This window comes from Cavia porcellus, unplaced genomic scaffold (genome assembly GCF_034190915.1).
Source record: "Cavia porcellus strain 051 isolate PalLab524CR breed Dunkin Hartley unplaced genomic scaffold, mCavPor4.1 scaffold_12, whole genome shotgun sequence".
Classification (NCBI taxonomy): Eukaryota; Metazoa; Chordata; class Mammalia; order Rodentia; family Caviidae; genus Cavia; species Cavia porcellus.
In genome coordinates this window covers 60,071,117-60,095,007 of record NW_026947495.1, presented here as the reverse complement: position 1 = coordinate 60,095,007, position 23,891 = coordinate 60,071,117, and the positions used below count along the sequence as shown (strand labels likewise).

General features: G+C 44.6%; 1 long non-coding RNA gene across 4 annotated transcripts in view; it reads right to left on the bottom strand.

Annotated features, from left to right (window-relative positions):
- The window catches only part of LOC134478305 (uncharacterized), a 38,757-nt gene extending 18,097 nt beyond the window's left edge, over positions 1-20,660 (bottom strand). For 2 of the 4 annotated variants that reach the window (XR_010050863.1, XR_010050864.1), the window contains exon 1: positions 20,555-20,660. This is a non-coding gene — a long non-coding RNA (uncharacterized LOC134478305). The remainder of the gene's footprint in view (positions 1-20,554) is intronic. The other 2 variants (XR_010050860.1, XR_010050861.1) reach the window with 1 other exon arrangement.
- Positions 20,661-23,891: the final 3,231 nt, after the last annotated feature.

Below are 23,891 nucleotides of genomic sequence, written 5' to 3'. Positions count from 1 at the left end.
TCAGTCATATCCATCTGTTTAAAACCTAATGAGGGGCTGGGGATTTAGCTCAGTCGTGAGTTCGATCCCCGGTACCGATAAAAAGGAAAAAGACAAAAAAAAAAAAAAAAAAAAAAAACTAAAACCTAATGAAAGAATCTGAAAAAATAAAACGTATTTCTAGGGCATCTTGGAATGTGAGAAAGTGCAGTTTGGTAATTGAAAGAAGCACATGCGTGCTCTGTGTGTGTGTGTGTGTGTGTGTGTGTGTGTGTGTGCGCGCGTGCATGCATGCACACATGCCTGTGCACCTTCAGTCTGTTTGTGATCAAGATGTATTTTATGTGGTTGGGTTGAATGGATCTGAACCGAGTCTATAGCTATGCAAACCATTTTAGGCTGTATTTACACATGTTCCAGCATGGTGTTTCATTGCGTTGGATTCTTTTGGTTGAAGTAACAGAAACCACTCCAACTTCATTTAAGCAAGAAGAAGGATATCACTGTAAGTATAGAGGAGTAGATCCTGGAATCTCCAGAGCAGGAAGATCAGTCAGAGAGCTTTAAGGAACCAAAACCTTGCACCAGACATCCAGGGGGAATTGGGAAGCTCCTGCAGCCTGGCTCTCACCCCTCACATCTCCATTGCCCGGGGCTCGGGTCTCTCCCTGCCTCTGTGCACTGGGCCTCCTTTGCTTGGATGCCTGCCTTTCTTGCCTCACCGTCCACATGGCCTGCCCCCTGCTGCTTACATCACCTCTAGCAGTGAATATGGTATTTTCAGTGTTAATTCCAACAGGCGGGAAAACAGACCTGATGGACTCTCTTGGGCTGATGTCTCTCTTTGCTCTAAACAATCATTCAAGCATGCAGCTGTGTGTGATTCCAGTGGCTGGAAGCATATGGCGGCAACAATCCCCCTCCCTAATTGACTCATTGTGGCTGAGTGTGCATGTGAAGGCAGGTCCCCAGCAGAATTCTGCCACACATGAAAAATATACAAGTAAACGTCATACCACCTACTCATTCACGTTCAGAGAGGTGGCAGCTGATGAAGACAGAAAGGACAGAGCTCCGCCAGCAGCATCAGTTCAATTTCCAATCTGCTGGCACCTGTAGGGTCTCTGCACTTGACAGAGCTCTTACCCTGCACCCCTCCAAAGTGGGTAAAGCTGCTGCACCCACCTTGTTACCACAGTAATGCAAGGGGAGAGGTAGCTTTATAATTCCTGCAGCCATTCAAAGCTAGATCATGAAAAATTTTTTATGCTAATTAAGAGACTCAAGTGTCAGTCTTCAGCCACCCTCAAATGCATGCATCATACTGTAGACTCAGAATATAGGTTCCTAGGCAGAAGCTTTGGTTGTTAATCAACCTAACACACATACACACAGGATACATACACAAATCCCCTGGGTGGCAGTGGGTAGTTGTTACATAGGGGCCCCTAAATAGGCCTCCATTCTAAAAGACCTGTCCTGCAAGCCCCCCACCCCAGCCCACGCTGTAGCTGATATGTCACTCCCAGCTCCTCACACAGGATTTTATCTCATTTAGTCCTCACACAGACTCACGGCTGGCCCACGGTCTGGCTGCTAAGGAAACAGAGACAGAGCAGGATCAGCACCCAACACAGCCAGGATTTGACTCTCATACACATCTGAAATCATTCTTCAAGTCTATGGATTTTGGCTACTGAGTCACTAGATAGGATCTTGTTCTCTGAAAAGGAAGACATTGAAGTCTGTCTGCTGATACTTAAGAATATGCCCTTACCTGGGAACAGAGTCTTTACAGATGTAATCAAGTTAAGGGAATGGGCTGGAGGTGTAGCTTAGAAATAGAGCGTGTGCTTTGCACACACAAAGCCCTGGGCCTGATTCCCAGCACACATACAAAAACAATGGATTGAAATTAAGATGAGGTCACACTGGCTTAGGGTAGGTCCTGATCCAATGACTGTTGTACCTGTAAGAGGAAGGAAATCTGGAAAGGCACACAGAAAAGGCCATGTGAAGGTCAAGGCAGAGACTGGAACAATGCATCTGCAAGCCAAGTGATGCCAAAGATTGTTGGCAAACACCAGGAGCTCTGAGAGAGACCTGGGATGGTTTCTCCCTCAGAAGCTCCGCAAGGAACCAACCCTGTTTACATCTTGTTTGAGACTTTTGGCCTCCAGAACAGTAAGAGAACAAGTATCTCTTGTTTCTAAATCAACAAGTTTGTGATGCTTGTTACAGCAGCCATGGGAAACTAATACACAGTGTAAATACGTGAAGGTCTTACAAGAGGCTGATATGGCTTGCTCCCTACCACCCGCAGCGCACACTAGATTAGGTTCAAGTCACTGTAAGAGCTGCCAGGAGAGGGGGCAGGGCTTTACCTTCCTGAGGAGTTGCTGTCTTTCTGGAATAGTCCAGTCCTTCCCAAGCATGTGCCTTGCTCCTCATCTCTAGGGAAGAAGTTCATAAGAGTTGGGCAGAAGAGGATTCTGATGTGTGTGTGTGTGTGTGTGTGTGTGTGTGTGTGTGTGTGTGCTTATTGCATTGCAGTTTTTGTTTGGAGGAAGACTGGATCTATTTGCTAAGCAAGAAGTTACTTCAAAGACCAGGGTTTTCTATACTTTGAGCCATTCCATCTTCAAAACTATCAAATCACCATATAACTTTTAAAAAGTCATTTATGACATTTTCCAAAATGGGAAGTCAGAATTGCCTGCTATAAATAAAAAGTAAAAAATACTAAAATAAAACATCTTTATCTTTTTTTATTATTTCTGTATTAGGGAAAATCCTGGCCAGGGAAAGGGCAGGATTGATGCTGTTCTGATTGGCCAGAGAGTTTTTTAATGAATATAGATATTTTGAAAACTACTATAAAAGCTGGTGTAAGTATTGCAATATGGGAAAGAATTTATTATTGTAAACATTATTATTATAGTGCTGTCAAGATTCTATCTGTTTGATACAAAATTCTTTGGAGAAAAAGTTCTGGAATGGGATACATTGACCAAGCTTTCTACAAGGGCCTTTCACACTTAAGAGAACACATGCTGGCATTTCAACTCTGAGAAAATTAATGGGATAGACATTTGCCGTCAGCATGGCCGTACTCAAGTGTCACTTTATCACTGCTGATCATAACGGCTGATGTGTCTTGTCTTGAGTGGAGAAAATAAATAAGACTACTGGACTAAAAAGAGATCCTTTCAATGCGCCAGTTAGAGGAAAAATCTGGAAACCTAGCCAAAGAATACAGGGTAACCTTTGTTCCAACACTGGCATGGAAGAGAGAAGCAAGTGTTGCTGGGATAAAGAGATACTTGTGTTTCCAACTTGTAGTGGCTGTGGGGATGTGACACTCCACAGCATACAGTGGGCCCTTCTGATACACTAAGGCCTAGCACAGACAAGTGTGTGTAGTTTGGTCTAATATTGCTTTTCCTGGAGAAAGGTGAAGACCCCTTCATGGATGCAATCCCAGGACAGAGACAGAAGCATGAGGGCCTAGCTTGCTGCACAAATCACCCATTCTGTTGACCTTGACATTTAAGAAACTGGCTACCATGTAAAATGCCAATTAAGTTGTGTGTGTATTCTCTGCTATGATCTTTTTTCTCCGGCACGATGTCATTTATAGCAGCAACAGGATAAGAAAATGCAAACTACCCTCCCCCATTACCTCAAGTTTACCATAAACACCACTTTCAATTCATGACAGCTCAGATGAGCATTTGAAGACCATTTTTGCAGGTATGTGTAGGGTTAAGGGACAAGGGGAAGGTGAGGAATCCAAGGACTGGCAATAGCAGAAGGCTGTTATACCTATAACAAGGGACAGGAAATAGGTAGCTTAAACCAAAGAAATATGTTGTCTCACAGTCCTGAAGGTCGGAAGTCTGGAGTCAGGGTGTTTGCAGGATTGTGCTCTATCTGAAGATATCAGGGAAGGGTCTGTTTCAGCAGTTCTTCACTCATAGCAGCACAGCTCCAGCCCTCAGTGTTCTCCCAGAGTGCATAACCATTTCCAAATCCCTTACAAGGATTATCAGTCACATTGGATTAGGGCCCACCCCTCTCCAGTATCTCTTCATCTTAACTAATTATACTCTCAATGTTCCTATTTCCAAATAGGCTCCCATTCTGAAGTATTAGGAGTTAGGAATTCAAGATATGACTTCAGGCAGGATATAATTCAGCCCATAGTCCACTCCTATGCCAGCAAGGCAATCAGGAGAGAGGGTGTTGTAGGCCCTGGCTGAGAGCTGAGGCCCCCTGGATGGTGATTGTCAGGGATGAATAGGGTGATACCAGACTGCGCCAAAGCAGGAAGAGGCAAGAGAAATGAATACCCCAGTCTCTTTCTCACCTCACTCTCCAGGAATCAAAGTCAACCGTAAGACATAGAGCAAGGGGGCCAGGTGTTAGAACGGGGGGAGTCAGCCTTCCCCAACATCAGGCAGAGAACAGAGGAGAAGGAATGGGGTGGGTGGTGATGGTAGGGGTGGTGAGAGAGGGTAGGATGGTGAAGGGCAAGTGAAGAAAAAACAAGAGAATAGCTATGACTTGGGAGAATAAAAGGTCTAAATGGGTTAAGGATAAATTGGAGCCCAGTGAAAGTGGTGCATATAAATAAGTGCAAATCATGTCCCTGGAGGTATAATAAATCATTGCCTTGTAGATATTGACTGTTTTTGCATATGTAAATTCTTTTCAGCATTTCCTTTTTTGGGGAGTACTGGGGGGTGAACCCAGGGCCAGGGGTCCTGTATCCCTGAGCCAAATGCCCAACCCTCTTTAGCATTTCTGGGCACCTGTACTCAAATGTTCCTTGAGTTCTCCTTTGAATCTTTTTGTAAGATCTTCTTGGTTTCATCATTTATTAATGACTTAAATAAAACCTTTGACAGCCTCTCAATTTATAATTTTATAATAATCATTATTTTATCCTTTTGAAAAAATATCTATCCTTTAACAGCTCCTGTCGTTCAGGTCACAAAAGACAGGGCAACGCTCTTGTCTGCCTGTCCGCCTTTGTGCAAGCTGCTGACATCCAGCATGCTCATCCCCCGCTTTTACCTGCTTTTGACGTTCACCTAAAGGCTGCCTCTCTGTGAAGTGTCCCAACTTCCCGACTTGGACAGCACTGTGCATATGTCTCTTTTTCTGTGGTTGGTGTGTGGCAACACGATGTCCTTCCCTGACCTGGAGCACCTGTAGACAGGGGCCATGGTCTATTTTCTACTGTAGCCACAGAGTGGGTGTGTAAAACTATTACTGAATATTTCTTTGTTCAACACCTTCCATGGGTTTCCTTTTAGTTCTCAAGAGGAGCTTATGAAGTTGATCTGTGTCTCCTTTCTTACAGATGAAGAAACTGAGCTTAGAGAAGGCTGAAGACTTCCCAGGGTCACATACGCTTGGGAGGATATGAAGCTCATTTGTGTGTCATTTGTGTGTCTTACTAAGCGAACTTAACTGTGACATTGTATGGTTTCTGAGTTAGCAAAGCTGTGACCTTCAGGCCCTCTTTGTGCTACATTTTTTGGTTCTGTATTTCACCATGTTGCAGCAATAAACAGCAAAATGATTTTTAATACCATAAGTGTTTTACTCCTCAGAAATGAGCTAAGATGTATCAACCAAGGAATACTGACTATCCAAACAAACCTCCTGGTTATTAGCATACAGTGAAGTTTAGCCTACAGCTTTCTGTCCATATAATGAGCACAGTGCTTGCTGTGTACAGTCACTTAGCAAGTATCTGACCATGGATGAGTTGCACAGGGACATTGACATGAAAGGGGTCAGTGTCCAGAGGACCACAGTTGGGGGAGGCCCTGCCCTGGTTTCACCTGGCCCATCTTTCTGGCAAGCCTGCTCCTACCAAGGATAGTTCTATTAGCGTGGCTGCAACTGTGGGTAGGAGCTCATAGACACCTCTGGAGTGTCTAGGTGCACCCAGTTACTCGCAGGTGAAGAGTCATGTAAATGCTGCTTCCCCCAGGTAAGTACTCAGCCTCTGCAAGAGCTTCTAGGGTCAGCCTGACCTGCCATTCACAGAGGATTGCTGTAATAGGGAAATGAGGAGCAGGGTTGGGCTGGGCTTTGATTACCTGCAGTGCTGTGATTAGGTGCCTTTGATGTTGATAAGCAGCCAGAGGGCCCTGCATTTCAGCACTGCTGCCCTTGGAAGAAATGGAGGACAGGGCTTCAGCACGCCAGTGTAATCATTACCCAGGCTCCAGATTGTGTAAAAGCCGGAGCCAGAAAGGGCAGCCTGTGCAGAGGTACAGGAGCACTGAGGCCCAGCAGGCTGCAGATGCATTTCCTCCCTGTGCCAGGAAAGGTTTGAATGCAAAAACAAATGTATTTATCACTTCCAACTGCTCTGCAGGGCAGGGCATCCTGCTTCAGGGTGGAGCATTGGGTTGTGGCGGGAACAATGGCACATGGCCAGAGGAAACTGCACATTTCACCAGGGTTCCTGCCACCCTGTTGTGATGCCAAGGGCCAGCCTCACATTAGGAAGAGAGTCTGATCTCCCACCAGCCATAACCAGACACCAGGGAAGGGGTGGGTCTTTAGGCCACCATCCAGCCAACCCCTGCCACTGTAGAATGGGCCTGGGACACAATGAGCCATCCCTACTTGGTGACTCAGGTTATTTCTAGCCCTTAGAAGGTCTCTAGCATGAGCAGGCAAGCTGTGATCTGTCTGCAATGCACCCTGTGAGGTCCCTGGCTAAGTCACTGCAGGGTTATTCTGCTCTAAGACAATCCTGCCTTTGCCTGTTGCCCAGGGCGGGCTGGACATTTGGCACAGAAAATAAAAGGAAGTGCAGACAGTTGCAGTTTTCCAGCAAGCCTGGATTCAGGCTGCTGGGTAGGCCCTCCCCACCCATCCGTGCTGGAATTCTTTCAAAAGCAGACTAGATTTTGTCATTCTCCAGTTGAACATGTCCTGGAAGAAGCCCACACCCCTCTGAGGGCTGTTCCAGGTTCCTCCCAGTTCTTCTTGCACCTACCTGTCAATAGCTTCTTTTGGTACTGTCGCCTTCCTGTGACTCACATTCCCATCCACAAGTCCACCAAACAATCCTTCGTGCCTTGTCCACCTTCTCCCACTCATGCTTCAAGGCTTAACTGTCACCTCTCAGGTGAAGGCTCTCTTGCCCTTTCTACTCCTGTCCAAACTAAATTTGAATGGCTTCCTCCCTTGGTCCATAACAGCTCTGTGTGTATAACTTTACAGTATCATTAAACCACACTGTAGCTGACTGTTGTATGTTGATATATTTCCTTACTCAACTGAGCCATGATTATGAATGTCATTGGATAAGGGCTCTTTTTCTATTCATCTAATCTCAATGACTAAAAAAGTTCCTGGTACATGGTAGGGGTTCTATAAATAAGAAGAAAGAATGAACAAACTTCCTAAAACCTCCCTTTCCTTGGATAAACCTCTATTTGTTTAGATGAAAGTAATGCAATTCTTCAGCCTTCTAGGGGTCCTTCTAGAAATTCACTTGCAGGAAATTCTTTGCCTGGATAAATTCTGCCCTTCCCTCATCCCTAGAGCAACCTCAAGGAAAAATAGGTAATGTTTAAGTTAACCACTTCCAGATAATGAGCCTCAGATGCTAACTATTTTACTGCGTGTTAAGAGCCAAGCTAAACCACACATAGAAGTAAAACTTCCTAAACATCTCATGCTAAGCACTTAGTTACCGAACTGTTGGAATTTTAATGAAAATAGTCATCTGAATAAAGATGCATTCTACAAAAATGGAGAGATCATGATGGCTTTTTTTGTATAAATCTTGGGTCCTAACTTCTGAATACATTATACCCTACAAGAACATGATTTGTATAATAGTTTTGGTTTATAATCTGGATTGTTCCATCCTTGTAAAATCCAGAATGTAAAACTTCAGCACTGTTACTTTTTTGCTTTAGAAATGGTTATTGTTTTATTATTTATTATCATCCTATTAAGATTGTTATTAAAAATCATCACTGAATATATAAAATGAGTTAAAACCTGAAACAAGCATTCCAATTTTCCCAGAGCTAGACTTTATAATTTCAATATTTTTATAGTAAGATCAAGGTCCCACCACTCATAATCAATTAATATTTATACAAGGAAATTGCATTTATAAAGCTCCCTTGTATATACAATGTCACTGGTAAAAAAAGAAAGGAGGAATACACATATAAACTTTTTCCTCATTCTCAGTGTTGCTGAGCATCTTCTTGTCTGTGCTTACTGCAGGTGGAAAGGAAACCAAACACCCATTCATGTCTAACACGTCCAATCTCACTTCCTAGAAAAGAATGTCATATCTCTCTCTAGCAGAAAGAAGCAGGGTCACCACAGTTGGCCTCTCCCTGCCTCTCCAGTCTATCCTCCTATTCCCCCCACTCCACTGTAGCCATGCCAAGGACTTACAACTCCCCAGCACAGCCCTCCAGCACCTCCTGAAGTCCTCCCCTATCTCTCTGTACTTCACACCTTCTATACACCGCCTCCTCCAGAAGCCTTTCCCCAGCTCCCAAGCCTGTGTGAGGGCCTTTCAAACTCCTAGAATTACATTCCCTTCCCCTTACCCCAAAAGTAACCATGTGACTTAGAATTTAGATCATCGATGACTTCTGTATCACAATTTCTAAAGCAGGCCCATTATCAATATAATACTACCCATAGGTAGGGTTATTAATTTTTTATAGCCTATTTGGTGTGTATTTTTGTTTCCCAGTCTCATGCAATCATAAGCAGACTTTTGTAGAGGGTGTGATTGGATCATGAAGATGTGATACTCATCAGTGAATTAGTCTGCTGATAACTTTATACCTAAATGTGATGTTGGGGGCCAGGGATTTACCTCAGTGGGATTTAGTTCAGTGGCATAAGCACCTGCCTGGCAAGCGCAAGGTCATAAGTTTGATCTCCACAGTACCAAAATCAATCAATCAATCAATCTGATGTTGGGAGGTGAAGCCTGGCTGGAGATAAATCATGGGCTGGGGGTAGATGGCCTGGGAAGGTCAGTTTCCCTCTCCACTTATCCCTTTTTCTTTCCCTCCTGCTGCCATGTCATGAACTATTTCTCTTCTGTCATGCCGCCCTGCCTTGGAGTCAACCAACTATAGACTGAACCTCTATACACTGTGAGCCAAAATAAACTTTTCTTTTTTAAATTTTGGGTGTTGAGTATTGTGTTTCAGTAATGAAAAAATAACTAAGACCTATATAGCCTCGCTAAAAAGCTTTTTAAAAGTGACATTAATTTCCACTTCCGAGAGAACATGGCGGACAGATAACAGCAACTACTGGAGGCTCTCTGAAAAACTAGGCTCAGAAGCCAGGTATGGTGCGGACTAAGGAGACATAAGCAGGTGGAGATATTCTCTGCTGACTCAGGAACGAACTCGGCTGAGAGAAACCAACTTGGAATGCAGTCCTGGTGCTAAAACAGGAACAGAAAAGTCTCGCTGCTGAGGCTGGACCCTGCGCCATTGGAAGCCGCGATTTGGGTTTCCCGCCGCGCAGTGGCTGGCTGCCTCTACATCGGCTCGGCAAGGAGAGAGACGCGCAGAAGCTCTGAGAACAGCAATCTGCGAACAGCAGGGAGGTGTGCACTGACTTGTGTGGTGAGGTGAGTGAGAGAAACTGACACTCCACCACAGTTTGACTCCAGCAGAGGACTTTCTGGGCCCGAGCAGTCCTGCGGGAGCAGGGCGCGGTGGCGACTCCAGCCACACATCCCCCTCTCGGGCGGGATTGGTGAAAAGTGCCTGGCCTTCGTGACGCTGCCGGCGGACCCCGTAGGCTGGCCCAAACCAGATCCCAGAGCCTGACGGAGGCCGGGAGGGGCGGGCCCCGCGTAGGCTGCCTGGTGCGCAGCGGTGAGTGGGAACACCTAACCGGCACAATTCGATCAGGCTGTGGTTGACAGGGAGAGAAGCTGGGCCTCTCATATAAGCTTGCATATATAAGGAACAGAGAATATGGGAAGAGGCAGCAACAAGAAAGGCTCCTCGGCCCCCAATTCTGAGAAACAGGCAATAGCGGACACCGCACCAATACACATAAAGCACCATATAGAGAGCCTCATAGACCAATTCAGGAATGAAGTTATCAACGACCTGAAGCTAGAAGTATGCAAAATAGTTAGAGAAATGCTAAGCCCCACCCAAGAAAAAACAGATGGTGGAATGGAAGAACAGAAAAAGAGGGGAGAATTGTTTGATGGAGAAAACAGGGAAAGCATAGAGTACGTGAAGCAGGTTCAAAGGGACTATCAAGAAATTAAGAAGTCTATCCAAGACTGGCATAACAGCTTGAAAGAAACTAAGGACAGACTATCTGAACTGGAGGGCAGAATTGTAATATGGGAGAATGAAATGAAAAACTTCTTAAAAATAACAAAGAAACAAACAGCAATAATACAAAGACAAGAAGATGATAAGAGGATCCATAACTTAAGGATTAAGAACATAAAAGAAGAAGTAGGGACACAAACAAATGAACTACAAAAGCTACTCACAGAAATAATACAGGAGAATTTTCCTAATTTAGCAAAAGGTAAAGATACTCAGATGTATGAGGCATATAGGACCCCAGCTACCTACAACCCAAACAGAGCAACACCCAGGCATATAATAAAAATTCCAGAAATTCAATACAAGAACAGAATATTAAAAGCTGTCAGAGACAAGAAACAGACCACTTACAAGGGAGCACCCATCAGAATTACAGCAGATTTCTCTGCACAAACCATCAAATCACGAAGAGCATGGGGGGAAATAATTCAAGCTTTGAAAGATAATAATCTCCAGCCAAGATTGAGATATCCTGCACAACTGTCCCTGGAAATTGATGGAAAAACAAGGTGCTTCCAGGATAAAGAGGAACTGGGGGAATTTGCAACCACCAATTCAACTCTACAGAGAGTATTGCAGGATATTCTAAAAAAAGAAAAATACAAAGAATCCAGAAATAGTGGAGGCCACAACGAATGGAGCAGAGAACAAAGTGAAGAAGACAAACTGACAGCTACTGACAGAATAAGAGCTCAACAGAAATGAGGCAGAGAAGATTGGATGATAGGAACAGCTATTTTGGAGAAAATGACATCTTAATAGGTAATACTGATTTAGTATCATCTTGTTTTGAAGTCTCATCTAGCTTTTGTCCTTCTGTCTCCAATGGTCTAAATAGGTTGTATCTTACTGGATTTTATTATGTACGATAGTATAAGCAAAAACCTTTTAAAGACAAGGAGATTATACAGAAACCATTATTCATTTTCTGTTAGTCGATTCTAAATACTCTGTAATGCTGTCATTCTCTTAAATGGTTTTACATTGTTTTGATATACTTAATGCTACAGTATACGAAGTTGTACTCAAGGATTTCAAGGAAAGAGACAATATGGTAACTACTTTTAGGTCAGGATTATCTGGTGGTGAAACACTATTCTGCTTAAATGGTTATGTTTTGATCTGTGCTGTTTCGTTGTTATGCCCTCTTTTATCTCAATCTCCACTCCATTATTTACTTTTTTAATACTTTTTTAAAATTTTTATCCTTTTAATTAAAGGAAAAAAAATAACAGACTATATTATAGTAACCCACTTTGACTTTCCATTACCTTGATTTAAAGCCCTGTATTACTCTCACCATCTGGTTTTTAACTGATGTTCCCCTATTCTGTTTTGCTGGATAGTATCAGGTTCGAAAATTTAGGCATCAGCTGTGAAGATAATGAGATTCATTATAACGCCCATTAAAAATAAAAAAAAAGTGACATTAATTTTAATAATATATTTTACTGAACATATAATATCCAAACACAGTTCAACCTGATTTCAAACTCACCATTCTTCCGACTCAAGTACTGAGATTACAGGCACACACCACCATAAATAGCTAGAGTTACTAGTTTTAAGGTTGCCTATTAAGAAACAGCCAAGTGGTGGTGCCAGGCAAAACAATGACACCAACCTCAAATCCCAGTAAGGAAACCTTCAAAAAAGGCCACAAGGATGCATGAGAAGATAACTCTGCAGGAATCAGGACATGAATGGCCAATTCTTGTTCTGTCTGATAGTTCCAAACCCCCAAATAGGCACATCTGAAGAATTTCTGATGGAACAGCTGATAAAATGACTGTTTCTGAGAGCCCTTAAAGCATTTCAGGACCAAGCTGAAAATCCAGACTGTTGGATCCCATTCTCAAGAGAATCTAAGTTGGTCTGAAGTAAGTCCTCAGATTGCAACCTTTGCAAGTACCTTAGGTGATTCCCATAGGAGTTCCACACCTTGAGAAAATCAACTCAAAACAATGGTAGAAAGCTCAGTTATCCATTCACTTTTCTTACACTCTCCCTTCTGAGAGCTCACCAGGCTACGTTTCCTGGGCTGTGTCATGGCTGTGCAGCTCCTGCACTGCGTAACAGCACTGAGATACAGGAGCCTTGCATCCCCATGAGGTGTGAACCATCACTCTTTGGACAGAGGTATCTCCAACTTGTAAGTCCTGTGCCCCGGTATAGGGCTGTATCAGCCCAGAGGAGAGCTTTCTTTCAGGATCATATGAAGACACTGTGTGGGCTGACAGGGCTCCTGAATCCACTACCCAAAGCCGCTGACATAGCACTCCCCAGAAACTGATGGCTGGCACCCGTACCCAACCATTGTTCTCCAAGGGAGAACTCAGAGATGGGTTTGATGACAGCCCATGATCTTCCTTATCTGTCATTAGACCATCAACAACTATCCAGGTCTTTCTAGAACATCTACTATTACCTGACAGGGCTGGAAAATGTCCCCAAAGAGGAGGCTGAGAACCTCAAACATTACACTCACAGAATAAGTAGTAAATTTGCTGACTTCCATCACAGAAAAAGAGATTTTTAAGATATGTCAGTGGGAGGTAAAATGAAATTTATTAGACAGAATTTTAAAGTACATACTCAGAGGGGATAGAGTATGGGCCCTCAGGATAGGTGCATTATGGTCTGCAAGTAGGGAACATTTATGTGGTCTTAGGGTGTCTGCAAAATGGGTGGCCTGTGTGTTCCTACTGTCTGTGAGGTCACCCTTTAGGTGGCTGGGCTACAATGTGAACCATTTACATAGGTTTGAAGCTGAGACCTTCTGCCCACTTACTAGCACAGCTTTCTGGAGGATGGAGGTCTCCAAGAGGGAGCAGAATTTAGAGGTGAAAAGCAAAGGCCTGGAGCCCAATTCTTATGTCTGTAAGAGTCTTTTTAAAACAGAATTTCCTGAAAGGTAAAGATGACATTGTAACTCTGAGCAACTGCAGACTTTCTTAAAAGTACAGTTTTAAAATTATGATTCTCCTTGTCTCATTATTTGCCTTTATTTTTTCCTCTGCTAGTTCACTATGGATGCTCTCAGCAGTGGCCAGCCCCGAGGCTGGGTTCTGCGGCCAGGTCTGGCCAGCTCCTCTAAGGGACTGAGGAAGGAGCCATCCCATCCCTGTTGTCTCTTTCCTGGAAAAAACACATTGCAGATATTAAGTACAGATCTCAGATTTTGACTGTGCTTGAGGATTGTTTAACAGGAATGAGGGGTGCATGGGAAAAGTACTGAGGAGGAGGACCACTGGGTAGCCAGGTGCCCAGAGACTGACCCTGCTTTTAGAAATCCTCATCTCCTCTTCCCCTCTCCAGCCTCTTCCATTTTCTAAACTGGTTGAACTCTTTCTGGCAGACTGTGCATGTCGGGGCAGAAAAGAGCTAATAAAAGGGTCAGCAGACCTGGGCTGAGTGTCAGATGCACTCTTCAGGAAGTGAAAGAAGACCTGTGAGCTGTCAAAGGTGGAGAATGCAATCCACACCAGCTGGAAACTCTAGCTGTGTGACAACCTGGCTAATTGCTGCAGAGCACAGAGGCAAAGAATAGATAAGGATTTGCAGTTGTAAGAAAAGAGAAACCTGAAAGGGTGAGAAAGTTGAGTCAAAAGAGCTGGAATCCGATCCCATCTCCTTTCTTTCAGGGAACAGGTATGAGATGCCTGTTCCCATCAAGTTACAAGGACCAACTGTCTTAGGTCTTTCAAACAGCTCGCTTGCAGAGGAGCAGGTTCATAACTGTAATTATACACACATAATTACAATCAACAGAAGCAAATAATGAGAAAGAGAAAGGCACACAGGACCAGGGGCGCATCCAGGTAGGGGAGCCCTGGAGGGTGACGGGTAGTTACTTGGACGGAGAAGGGGCCAGCAAACCTGATCCTAAGATGAATCACAACAGTCCAGCCTTGCAGAAGCACCTGGATTGCTGGGGGAGGGAAGGGAGTAGCTGGGATAAGGCAGAGAAGGCAGGCTGAGGCCAGCTGGAAAAGACCTTTGAATTGAAGTGCTGCCGTAGCAGGAATTTCTCCAGGCCGCTGAAGGCTTTCTTAAGCAAGAGAATAACTGAGATCAAATCTGTGGATTTTGTTTTCTTTCTTATACACTTAAAGAACTACATTTAAACAGTAACTTTCGAACAAGGTAACAAATTTCATTCTCCAACTTAGTATAGAAGACTGAGCCTCCTTCTGTCAACAACCACTAAACTCCCAGTTTTCTCTTCCCAGAAGGGAACTTTCTAGTTCTACATATATCATACTAGAGGTATCACAGATAAGGATAACCACTTACACACAAGGGCCACTGTGTACTATTGTGCACAAGGCCAACCACCCAAGGAGCCTAGAAGAGGTAAAATCCATCACACACTGGCTTGCTCCCTAGTCTGTGGGTACATACACCAAAGGTGTCATTTTTTCCCTAATTTGTTTCCCTAATTTGTTGTTATCTGGGCTCACCAAGGCCATTTATATACATCACACGCATATGCATAAGCACTCACCCACTCTTACAGCTTTTTGATTGCATATAAATGAATATATGCTATGTCCACTGTGTTACATCTTTACTTTGCAAGGTATTGAGATATCATTCCACACAGCGCAAGTAGATCTGTCTGGTTTTCTTCCACGGCTACTTGCAGTTCTTCAGCACTTAAGATCTTTCTAGTTGCAAGGGAAAAGCAACTTACTTCAGACCAGCTGAGACTAACACCAACCAAAGCCGGAAGGAAATTCACCGGGCTGAAGCATGCCACACTGTTTGACCTCAGCAGACCCTGCGCTTCTGCCGTACTTTCCTGTGTTAGCTTCCCTCTGTAGGCCGCTTAGAAGCTCTAGGCCTGTGATGGAGAAATTTTTAGACATACGTGCCCAAACTGCAACCCCAAACCCACTCATTTGTCGAAAATGGCCAACACTGTAATTAAACCTGAATACCGGCAGGTTTAGTTTAGTATCTTTTGTCTTAAAAGAAAAATGAAGACGCATGCCATAGGTTTGCCACCACTGGCTCCCTCCGCAACTGCAGCTGTCTCAAGCCTCGTGTACATTCTGACTCCTTTGGCTTGGACTTCGCTCTGCACTCTTTGAGGAGAATGCACCCAGACACAGCGCTGGCATCTCCAAGAGTGCTTGTTTCCTTTCACCCTGGCCTGTGTGTCATCGGCTATAATAGACTGTACTTTCAGTTTGACGTTACAAAGTTAGGAGTGGCTGATAAATAAGGAGGAGAGTAAGAGAGGACTTACGAAAAGCAGTTATGTGATGGCAGTAATTAAAGGAAGAAATTATAAGGATCTGAACTAAGGTAGCAGCTATCTGTTAAAAAGCACCGGTAGGATCAAGACTTGCGTGTTCTCAGCACAACATGGCAGTGGAAAATGCAGCTATGTTGTTGAAATTTTTATACGAAGAGGACTTTGTTGTTTTTCTTTTTTAAAAAAGTAAGAAAAAAGATTTTGCGATTAACACTTTCAAGTTAGAAAAATAAACAAGCCATGTATCAAACCCATAACATGGATCATTATGCAGAGGATTGAGCTAAACAACTCAGATCTCAAAAACAAACCCAGAAATGGTATACTGTGTGGTCAGTGCACACATTAAAGGACATTCTAAACGCATACTTTGGAAATCTAAACGGTCCACAGTGTGAGAGAACACCTCAGTAACAGTCATCCCAAAGCAGAATAAAGCACTGAATCCTGTGGTTCTATTCAGCCGGTGAAAACATTTTCCTCTCTGGATGCTTCCTCTTGTAGCCTATAGGCCAAAATATTCTCAGCTCTGGCATCAAATTTGTCACATGGACTCTAGGCATTATAGCAAATGCTAGCTGGAACAGTCCAAAATCAATTTCTTACACATCTGCCTTGTTTAAAAGAACATTCTTGATTATTTATAAATCTTCCCATGAATATAAGGGGCTCTATATGACGTGCTTCGCTATTGAACTGATAAATCCCACTGCATTTCTCGGGATGGCTTGAAACTTTTTCTCCATTGGGTACAATGATGGGGGGAAAAATAGTTCTTCCAAATCACTTGACATTGTAACTACCTACCCAATCCTGTTTTTCTCATTATCTACGCCAAACTGTTCCAAGATTCTTATAAAATTCTTGGTGGAAAAAACAAAAAGGAAAATATCTTTGACACATTTACAAAGGAGAGAAAGATCCAGTATATTTGTAGGAGGCCTTAACATGCCCATGGGGATAGGTTAGATAAACCGAGATGAGTGGGCGGAATGAGGGATGAGGGATGAGGTCCAGGGTAGCATGGCCAGGACATGTTACACCGCAACTAGTGGGAGTCCTTGAAGCAGGAGCTGGAGGTTTGCAGAGCTGAGTATCAGAACTGGGGAGGCTTCCCAGGCATTGCAACTGTGACTTTCTCTAGCAACTGTGTGTAGCAAAGCCTTCCTGAGCTTCTGTTGAGGTCATCAGTATATCTCTCAGTTTCCCTAACTTCTCAGCAAAGAAACATAATTAACATTCTTTGTCAGGATGCCAAAGAGCCCAGAGTGCAGAGACTACCCTGTACTCCCATGCCCAAGTTGACCCTAGGCATGAGGTCCACAGTCCTGTCCTTTGCACTGACTGACTGATCTGCGGCCAGTGACCCATGGCATGAGGAAGATCACAAGACAGGGCTAGGTGCTCCTGTGAAGACCTGCTATAGCTGGGCCAAAAGGCCAGCTCTGCAATGCTGTGTCTCTCTATCACAGTCCTGAGTCTCACTGGCATTTCTGACCAGTTACCACTCAAAGCCAAGGGAAGAGCCATCTCCCCTGTGAAGCCTCTTTGCAGCACCATCCCACGAAAAAGGCCCCCACTGGTCCTTTGCTGCCTTCTCTGATGGTTGTTGCAGGAGTGGCCTCCCCCAACAAGAGAAACAGCTCCTCAGCTCCCCCAGCCTTTCCTTCCTCCTCGGCTCAAAGCAAGTACAGGAGATATTTTGGCTGTTGAGTCAAAGTAGACTGTGATTTCTTATCCTCCCCAGGAGCAAGCAGTCCAATCCCAGAAAGAATCCAGTGTTTCCTGTAGCTGATCACAGGTCACTGAGGTCCCCAGGATGGAACAATCATGCATTTACTTCTAGTAAGTATGGACTAACTGCACCCCAAACAGAGTCAGAAGCCGACTCCAGACGCGTCCTGCCGCTTCCTCAGTCTGCTCCCTCCTTCCTTTCTTTCTCTACCTTCTCCCCCCTCCCTAACCCTTCACCACCATTCCCAAGAGCCTCCCAGCCACAGGGCCTCCGAAGCCTGCTTCATTCCAGCAGACCTGCATGAGCTCTTTTTTCCAACACCTCCTTAGAAAAACAAGCCTCTCTTTCTATTATTATGATCTTTCAATATTTGCATAATTTCAGAGTATCATTATGCTTTAAAATTCCCTTCCCACCAAAGATGAGGAAGAGGTGGAACAAAGTTTGTGAGGAGACAGACATTTCTGAGATAAACCCCCCTGAAGATAGCAGGTTGCCCAGGAGATGGTGCCCCCTCAACAGCCCATTCCTGTGCAACCACCCGGAGGCCACACAGGGCAGGGACTGGACTGTGCTCTGCCCCTCCGCCACTTGGGCTCTGTGGACACACGGAGCCCCTCATCTAACTCACATGTTTTCCCTTTCTTCACAAAGCTGCTTCCTCGACAACTCCGGGGAGGAAACCCCTGAGTAAACAGAAAGCACACTGTTGGTTGAGGTCTCTCCTAGCAGCACCCCAGGGACACACCCCCGGACCAGGTCCACTTCCAGTCCAGCTGCCAGCCTCCAGCCAGCCACAGTGTGGTTTCCCTAAAGTAGTTTCTTTCAAATTCCTTAACTTCAGCCCCTGAAGGAAGAGCTTGTATCTCCAAACTGGGAGGTAGAGGAAATCCCCAAGGCAGATGTCTGGGAGGGCGCTGAAGCCCTGGGCCCCTCCCTTCACAGGCCCTCCCCAGCATAGAACAATGGTTCCAGTCCTGCCAGAGAGCTCTCAGGCTTCCAGGTTGGCTGGATGTCAGCATCTGTGTGGTTGGAGGCCTCGTCTTGTGTGATGGGTGTGGGGTGAGAGACCCCAGAGACATAGAAATGGCTATTATCCTCTTTTTATAGAAGAGGAAGTTAAGGCTCAGAGGTCGCATAGCTGAGCATGGCCCGAGGTTGTACAGTTTGCAAGTCCTAATTTTAACCAGTACTGTGTGGTGGGCTATTTGGGGTACATGAAGCCAAGGCCACAAACCAAGCTTAATACCTGGACAGGAAGGGCCCTCAACATACTGCCCAGTTTAAGGGCTGGATTAAGGCTTAGTAAGTGAGCTTTATGTCAGGAGGGAAACAAAGGAAAGAAGATTTTGGCAGTAGCAGAAGACTGCATTCTTGGCCACTATTGTTACAGTCCAGAACCCACCAAAACATAGTAAGCAATGTTTGCCGTATATTGATGCAGATTTGAACACTTTTCCTAATCCCTGCATGCCTTGTTTTTCTCATCTGTAAAATGGAAATAAGAGCCCTACTTTCGTGGGTAGTCAGGATCACCTGAGCTAATATGTGCAGACCCCAGAACAGTGCAGAGCTCATGGTAAACACCATACATTGTTGCAGCCCCATGATCATAACTACTGTCATTATCTTCCCTGTCTACTTCTCATTCCCATTCTCCTGGTCTACCCACTCCCTCCAGGCAGACCTGCTCTCTTGCCCACTGCTTCCAAAGTCTTTAATGACAGGGGCTGGGGATTTAGCTCAGTGGCCTAAGTGGTCTGGCAAGCATGAGCTTGTGCATTCTATCCCCAGTACAAAAACAAACAAAAGTCTTTAATGACAGCTTGATTGTAGCCTTTATGACTTTATATTGATTCTCCTAATATGACTAGAACTTGTGACTTTCTCTCTGAATCTTCAGCGCCTTAGACAATGCCCAGCATATAAGCATGCAATAAATAGGCAACAAATGAATACAAAATGGCGCTTACTTCTAAAAATAAGGCTTTCGGATAAATCAAGGTTACTTGATTCTTAGAAGACTTTAGAATATACCCCAAGCTCATCCCTTAGAGATTGGAAGGAAACAATAATATGTGATTATAAAACTAAAAGGGCTTTAAATTGTAAAGTATTGGAAACATGTAAGAGATTTCCATTATGACAATCATTGTATCAAATAATGGTAACAAGCCCCTTTCAAGGGACTGTTACTAGCAGCCTAAAGGTATCCTTTTCCCTTTGGCATTTGAAAATCCAGAAATAAGCAATTCCCAAGAAGTATGTATCCCCATGAAGGTTGCCCTTGGTGAAAAATTTCCCAAGGACTCACCATTGTTTAGAGTGCTTAAAGTGAATTTTCCAAAGATTGAACCATGGAATATTCATTGAGCACCTGTGGGTTGGGTACTGGACCTACAAATCTGAGCTCAGGAGTGCTGCCTGCCTTAGTGGAGTTTCCTCTCAGATGCATAAACAGATAACACAAGCATCCTGTAGAGATGGCAGTGATCTGTAGAGGCACACACATCTGGCACTTGCAGACTGCAGCAGAGAAACCCAGTTAGTGGGCTGGAGGATTCTTAAAGGGAGTAGGGATTGGCCTAAGGACAATGGTTGTGTTTTGAAGTTCCTTCCTTGGCAGCTGTGATCCAGAAATGCCAAAGACAGCTGTGCATAATGCTGCACATCCTGAGAAGGCACAACCAGGGCTATTGTGAGCCACATGCCAGTGGCAGGCAAAGGAAGCCCTCCTCTTAGGTAGCCCCGAGCCATGAGACCCTGGGCAGGGCATGGCCTCTCTCCAACACCAGCGTGCAGTCAAACAAAGCCAGTGCTGTCCTGATCACCACAGGCTTCTAAGCAGCCCACAAAACCCCCAGCTGAGGCTATAAATAATACCTGAATGACCTCTACCTCTCCTTGAGAAGGCACAGTGGTCAGTTCCTGAAGGAGGCACATTGACCTGTTGTTTTTGATGACTTCCCCTTTTAAGCGCAGGCCTGTGCGCTCACTGGTCAGTATGGATGGCTACCTTTTGTATGACAATTATTTTTATAATAAATGGTGTGCTGTAACAAGTGGAACCATAGTGTCTGTCCAGAGGTAACTGACTTTCAGGTACCCTGAGCAGCTGAGTCCCCCAGACTAGAAAGAACCCTGAAATGATAAATAAAGGGAGCCCAAAGGTGTTAGACCAAAGCTCACCTCTGTTTAAGGGCGCAGTCTTACAGCTTGGGCCCCTGGGGTGAGCACCGCTGCTGTGATGTGGCTTCCTCTAGGGGCAGGCTTCTGCCACCTCTGACGGTGGAACTCCACTAGGGTGGCCCTACTGTGAAGTCACAGAATCGGACTAAGGCCAGTGGTTCCTTCGCACTCATCTGTTTTCCACTAATTGCCCTTGAGTAGGCTTCCCTCCTGCCTTGGAGGCCTAGGGGCTAGAAAAGGCATCTCATCCCTCCACAAGCTATAATGCTGGTCCCAGAGGACAAGGGGGAGGAGGCTTGGTAAACCTGACCTGGCATCCACAGAGAACTCGGAACACCCAGAGTAATGAGTGCTTTCGTAAACTGAGTAGCGCCCAAAGAAATCCCCAACTTCCAGGTGCTTGCCAAAGCGGGACAGGCAGAGGAAGGAAATACAGGGAGGCAGGAGCTGACAAAATATAGCCCCGTGGAAGAGTCATTAGATTTGTAAAGTGGAAACACTGAGCACTCCTAAAATAACAGAGCTGTGCTGCAGTTTAGAACACTTGGCCAGCACAGGTATGCAGGGATTATTGTCAATAATAGGCTTTAAAAATAATAACAACACATTGGTTTCCCTTTTATTATATTTGTATATTTACTGCCAAATTGCAGAAATAGTATAATTGCAAAATCCAATCAACATCACCAGGAGCAGCCACAACTAACTCTTGCTCTCTGTCTCCTTCCTTTTCACCTATGGCCACTGAAGTCACCTGAAGTTTCTGTACCAAAGTCATACGACACTGTGGATTGTAGATAAAGTTTTGTTGGTGGTCTCACAGGTATTTATTGATTGCCTACTATGTGTGGGCCATTCAGTGATAGATGAAACAGACATGTTCCCTGTCATTACTAAGCCACGTGCCTCGAGGAGAAACAGAAGATTGAAAAATACATGCTAAGTGCCAGCAGCAGTGACTGCTGGGGAGAAGAGAAAGACAGGGGAAGGGGACCGGAAGTGGGGGTGACAGTGAGTGGGGGAGGAGCGGTTGCTCCTCTTGTGGTGTAGCCAGGGGCTTGTGGCTGAGAAGGTGTGAATCAGTCACAGGCTGAAGGAAAAGGAGGTGCAGCCATGCACTATGCAGGCAGAGGTACCGGCAAGTGCAGAGCCTTGGGGTGGCCAATGCTGGATCAGTAGGAAGAACACTCAGGAGTCTGGGGTAGCTGGAATGTGAAGAAAGGGCGGAATGGTAGGAAACGGGGTTAGAGTTTGGGGTGGCACGAAGGACACTAGCATCATGGAAGGCCTGCAAGTTTTCCATCACTGAGCTACACGTCCAATTTTGACTTCAAGATAGTCAGTCTGGCTGAATTGGCCAAGTTGGCTTCACACTTGCAGCCCTCCTACCTCAGCCTCCCAAGCAGCTGAGATTACAAAACATGTACCGCTATGCTGAGCCAAAAATGTAATTTCTAATGGCAGCATGAAATTCTACCAAAAGAATGGGGATCGAGAAAAGATGGCAGATAGATAACAGCAGCTACGGAGGCTCTCTGAGATAGCCAGCTTAGATTCCAGGAATGGTGCGGTGTGGGGAGTCATAAGCAGAGGGAGATACACCCTGCCGACCCAGGAATGAACTAAGCTGAGAGAAACCAATTGGAAATGCAGTCCCGGTGCTACAAATGGAACAGCTAAAGTCTCGGTCGAACTTACGGATTGAACTTGCTGCCGCTGCCGCACTTGAATTGGCATAGTCGGGATAGCCCACTAGTTTCAACTCACTGGAGACATGAATGCTGTGAGAGTGGGAATCGGAGAACTGAATCAAGAGCAGAGTTGGCAGGGAACCCTGCATCAACCTACGGTGAGTGAGAGGAATAAAGACCTTTCCATAGACAAAGAGACATAGACAAAGAGGTTCCAACAGGGGACATTCTGGGACTGGGCAGACTGGCAGGAACAGAGCACTGCAGTGACTTCAGTCACATATTCCCCTCTCAAGCAGGATTGGTTGGGAGCACTGGACCTGGGTGACACCAGACTGAGGCCCAATAGGCTAGTCCAAACCAGGTCCCTGCACCTGGCAGTGCACCTTAACGCAGTGAAGCCTTCAGTAGGTTGACCTAAAGAGGCGGGCCCAGCAGAGGCTGCCCAGGTCTGTACCTCCTAGTACACTGCAGTGGGCAGGAACACCTAGTCAGCGTGCTTCAGACAAACTGAAACCAACAAAGAAAGAAACTGGGCCTCCTATATATGCCTGTATGGAAGGAACAAAAAATATGAGAGGAGAAGGCAACAAGAAAGGGTCCTCAGTCCCCAATCCTGAGAACACTGATGCAGGAAAGGTAAATGCAAAGGAGAATGAGGACAGAAAACATGCAATATCAGGCACGGCATAGACAAGTACAAAAGTGAAGTATTTAACCAAGTAAAGCAAGATATAAATAGAATAATTAAAGAAATACTAAGCACCTCTCAAGAAAAAACAGATGGTAGAATGGAAGAACAAAAAAGGAGGAGAATTAATTGATGGAGAAAATAGAGAAAACATATGAATATATGAATACATGAAGCAAGTTCAAAGACATTACCAGGAAACTAAAAACTCTATTGAAAGCTGGCACAACAGCTTGAAAGAAACTAAGGATAGATTATCTGAACTGGAGGACAGGTTTGTAATGTGGATACATGAAAGGAAAAACTTAAAAATAACCAGGAAACAACCAGTAATAATACAAAGGCTAGAAGATGACAAGAGGATCTATAACTTAAGAATAAAGAATGTGAATGAAGAAGCAGGGGTACAAACAAAGGAACTGCAAAGGCTATTCACAGAAATAATTAAGGAAAACTTCCCAAACATAGGAAAAGGAAAAGTTGCTCAGATGTATGAGGCATACAGAACTCCAGCCACCTACAATCAAAACAGAACTACACCCCGGCATTAATAATCAAGATTATTATATGCAGAAATCCAATATAAGAACAGAATATTAAAAGCTGTCATAGACTAGAAATAGATCAATTACAAGGGAAAACCCATCAGAATTACCAAAGACTTCTTGGCATAACCATCAAATCTTGAAGAGCATGGAGCAAAATAATCCAAGCCTTGAAAGATAGTAACCTCCAGCCAAGATTGATATATCCTGCACAATTGTCCCTAGAAATTAATGGAGAAACATGGTGCTTCCAAGATAAAGAGGAACTGAGGGAATTCGCGACCACCAATCCAACTCTACAGAGAATACTGCAGGACATTCTAAAAGAGAAAAATACCAAGATTCCAGAAACTGTGGCAGAGAGGCCACAATGAATGGAGCAGAAAGCAAAATGAAGAAGACAAACAGAC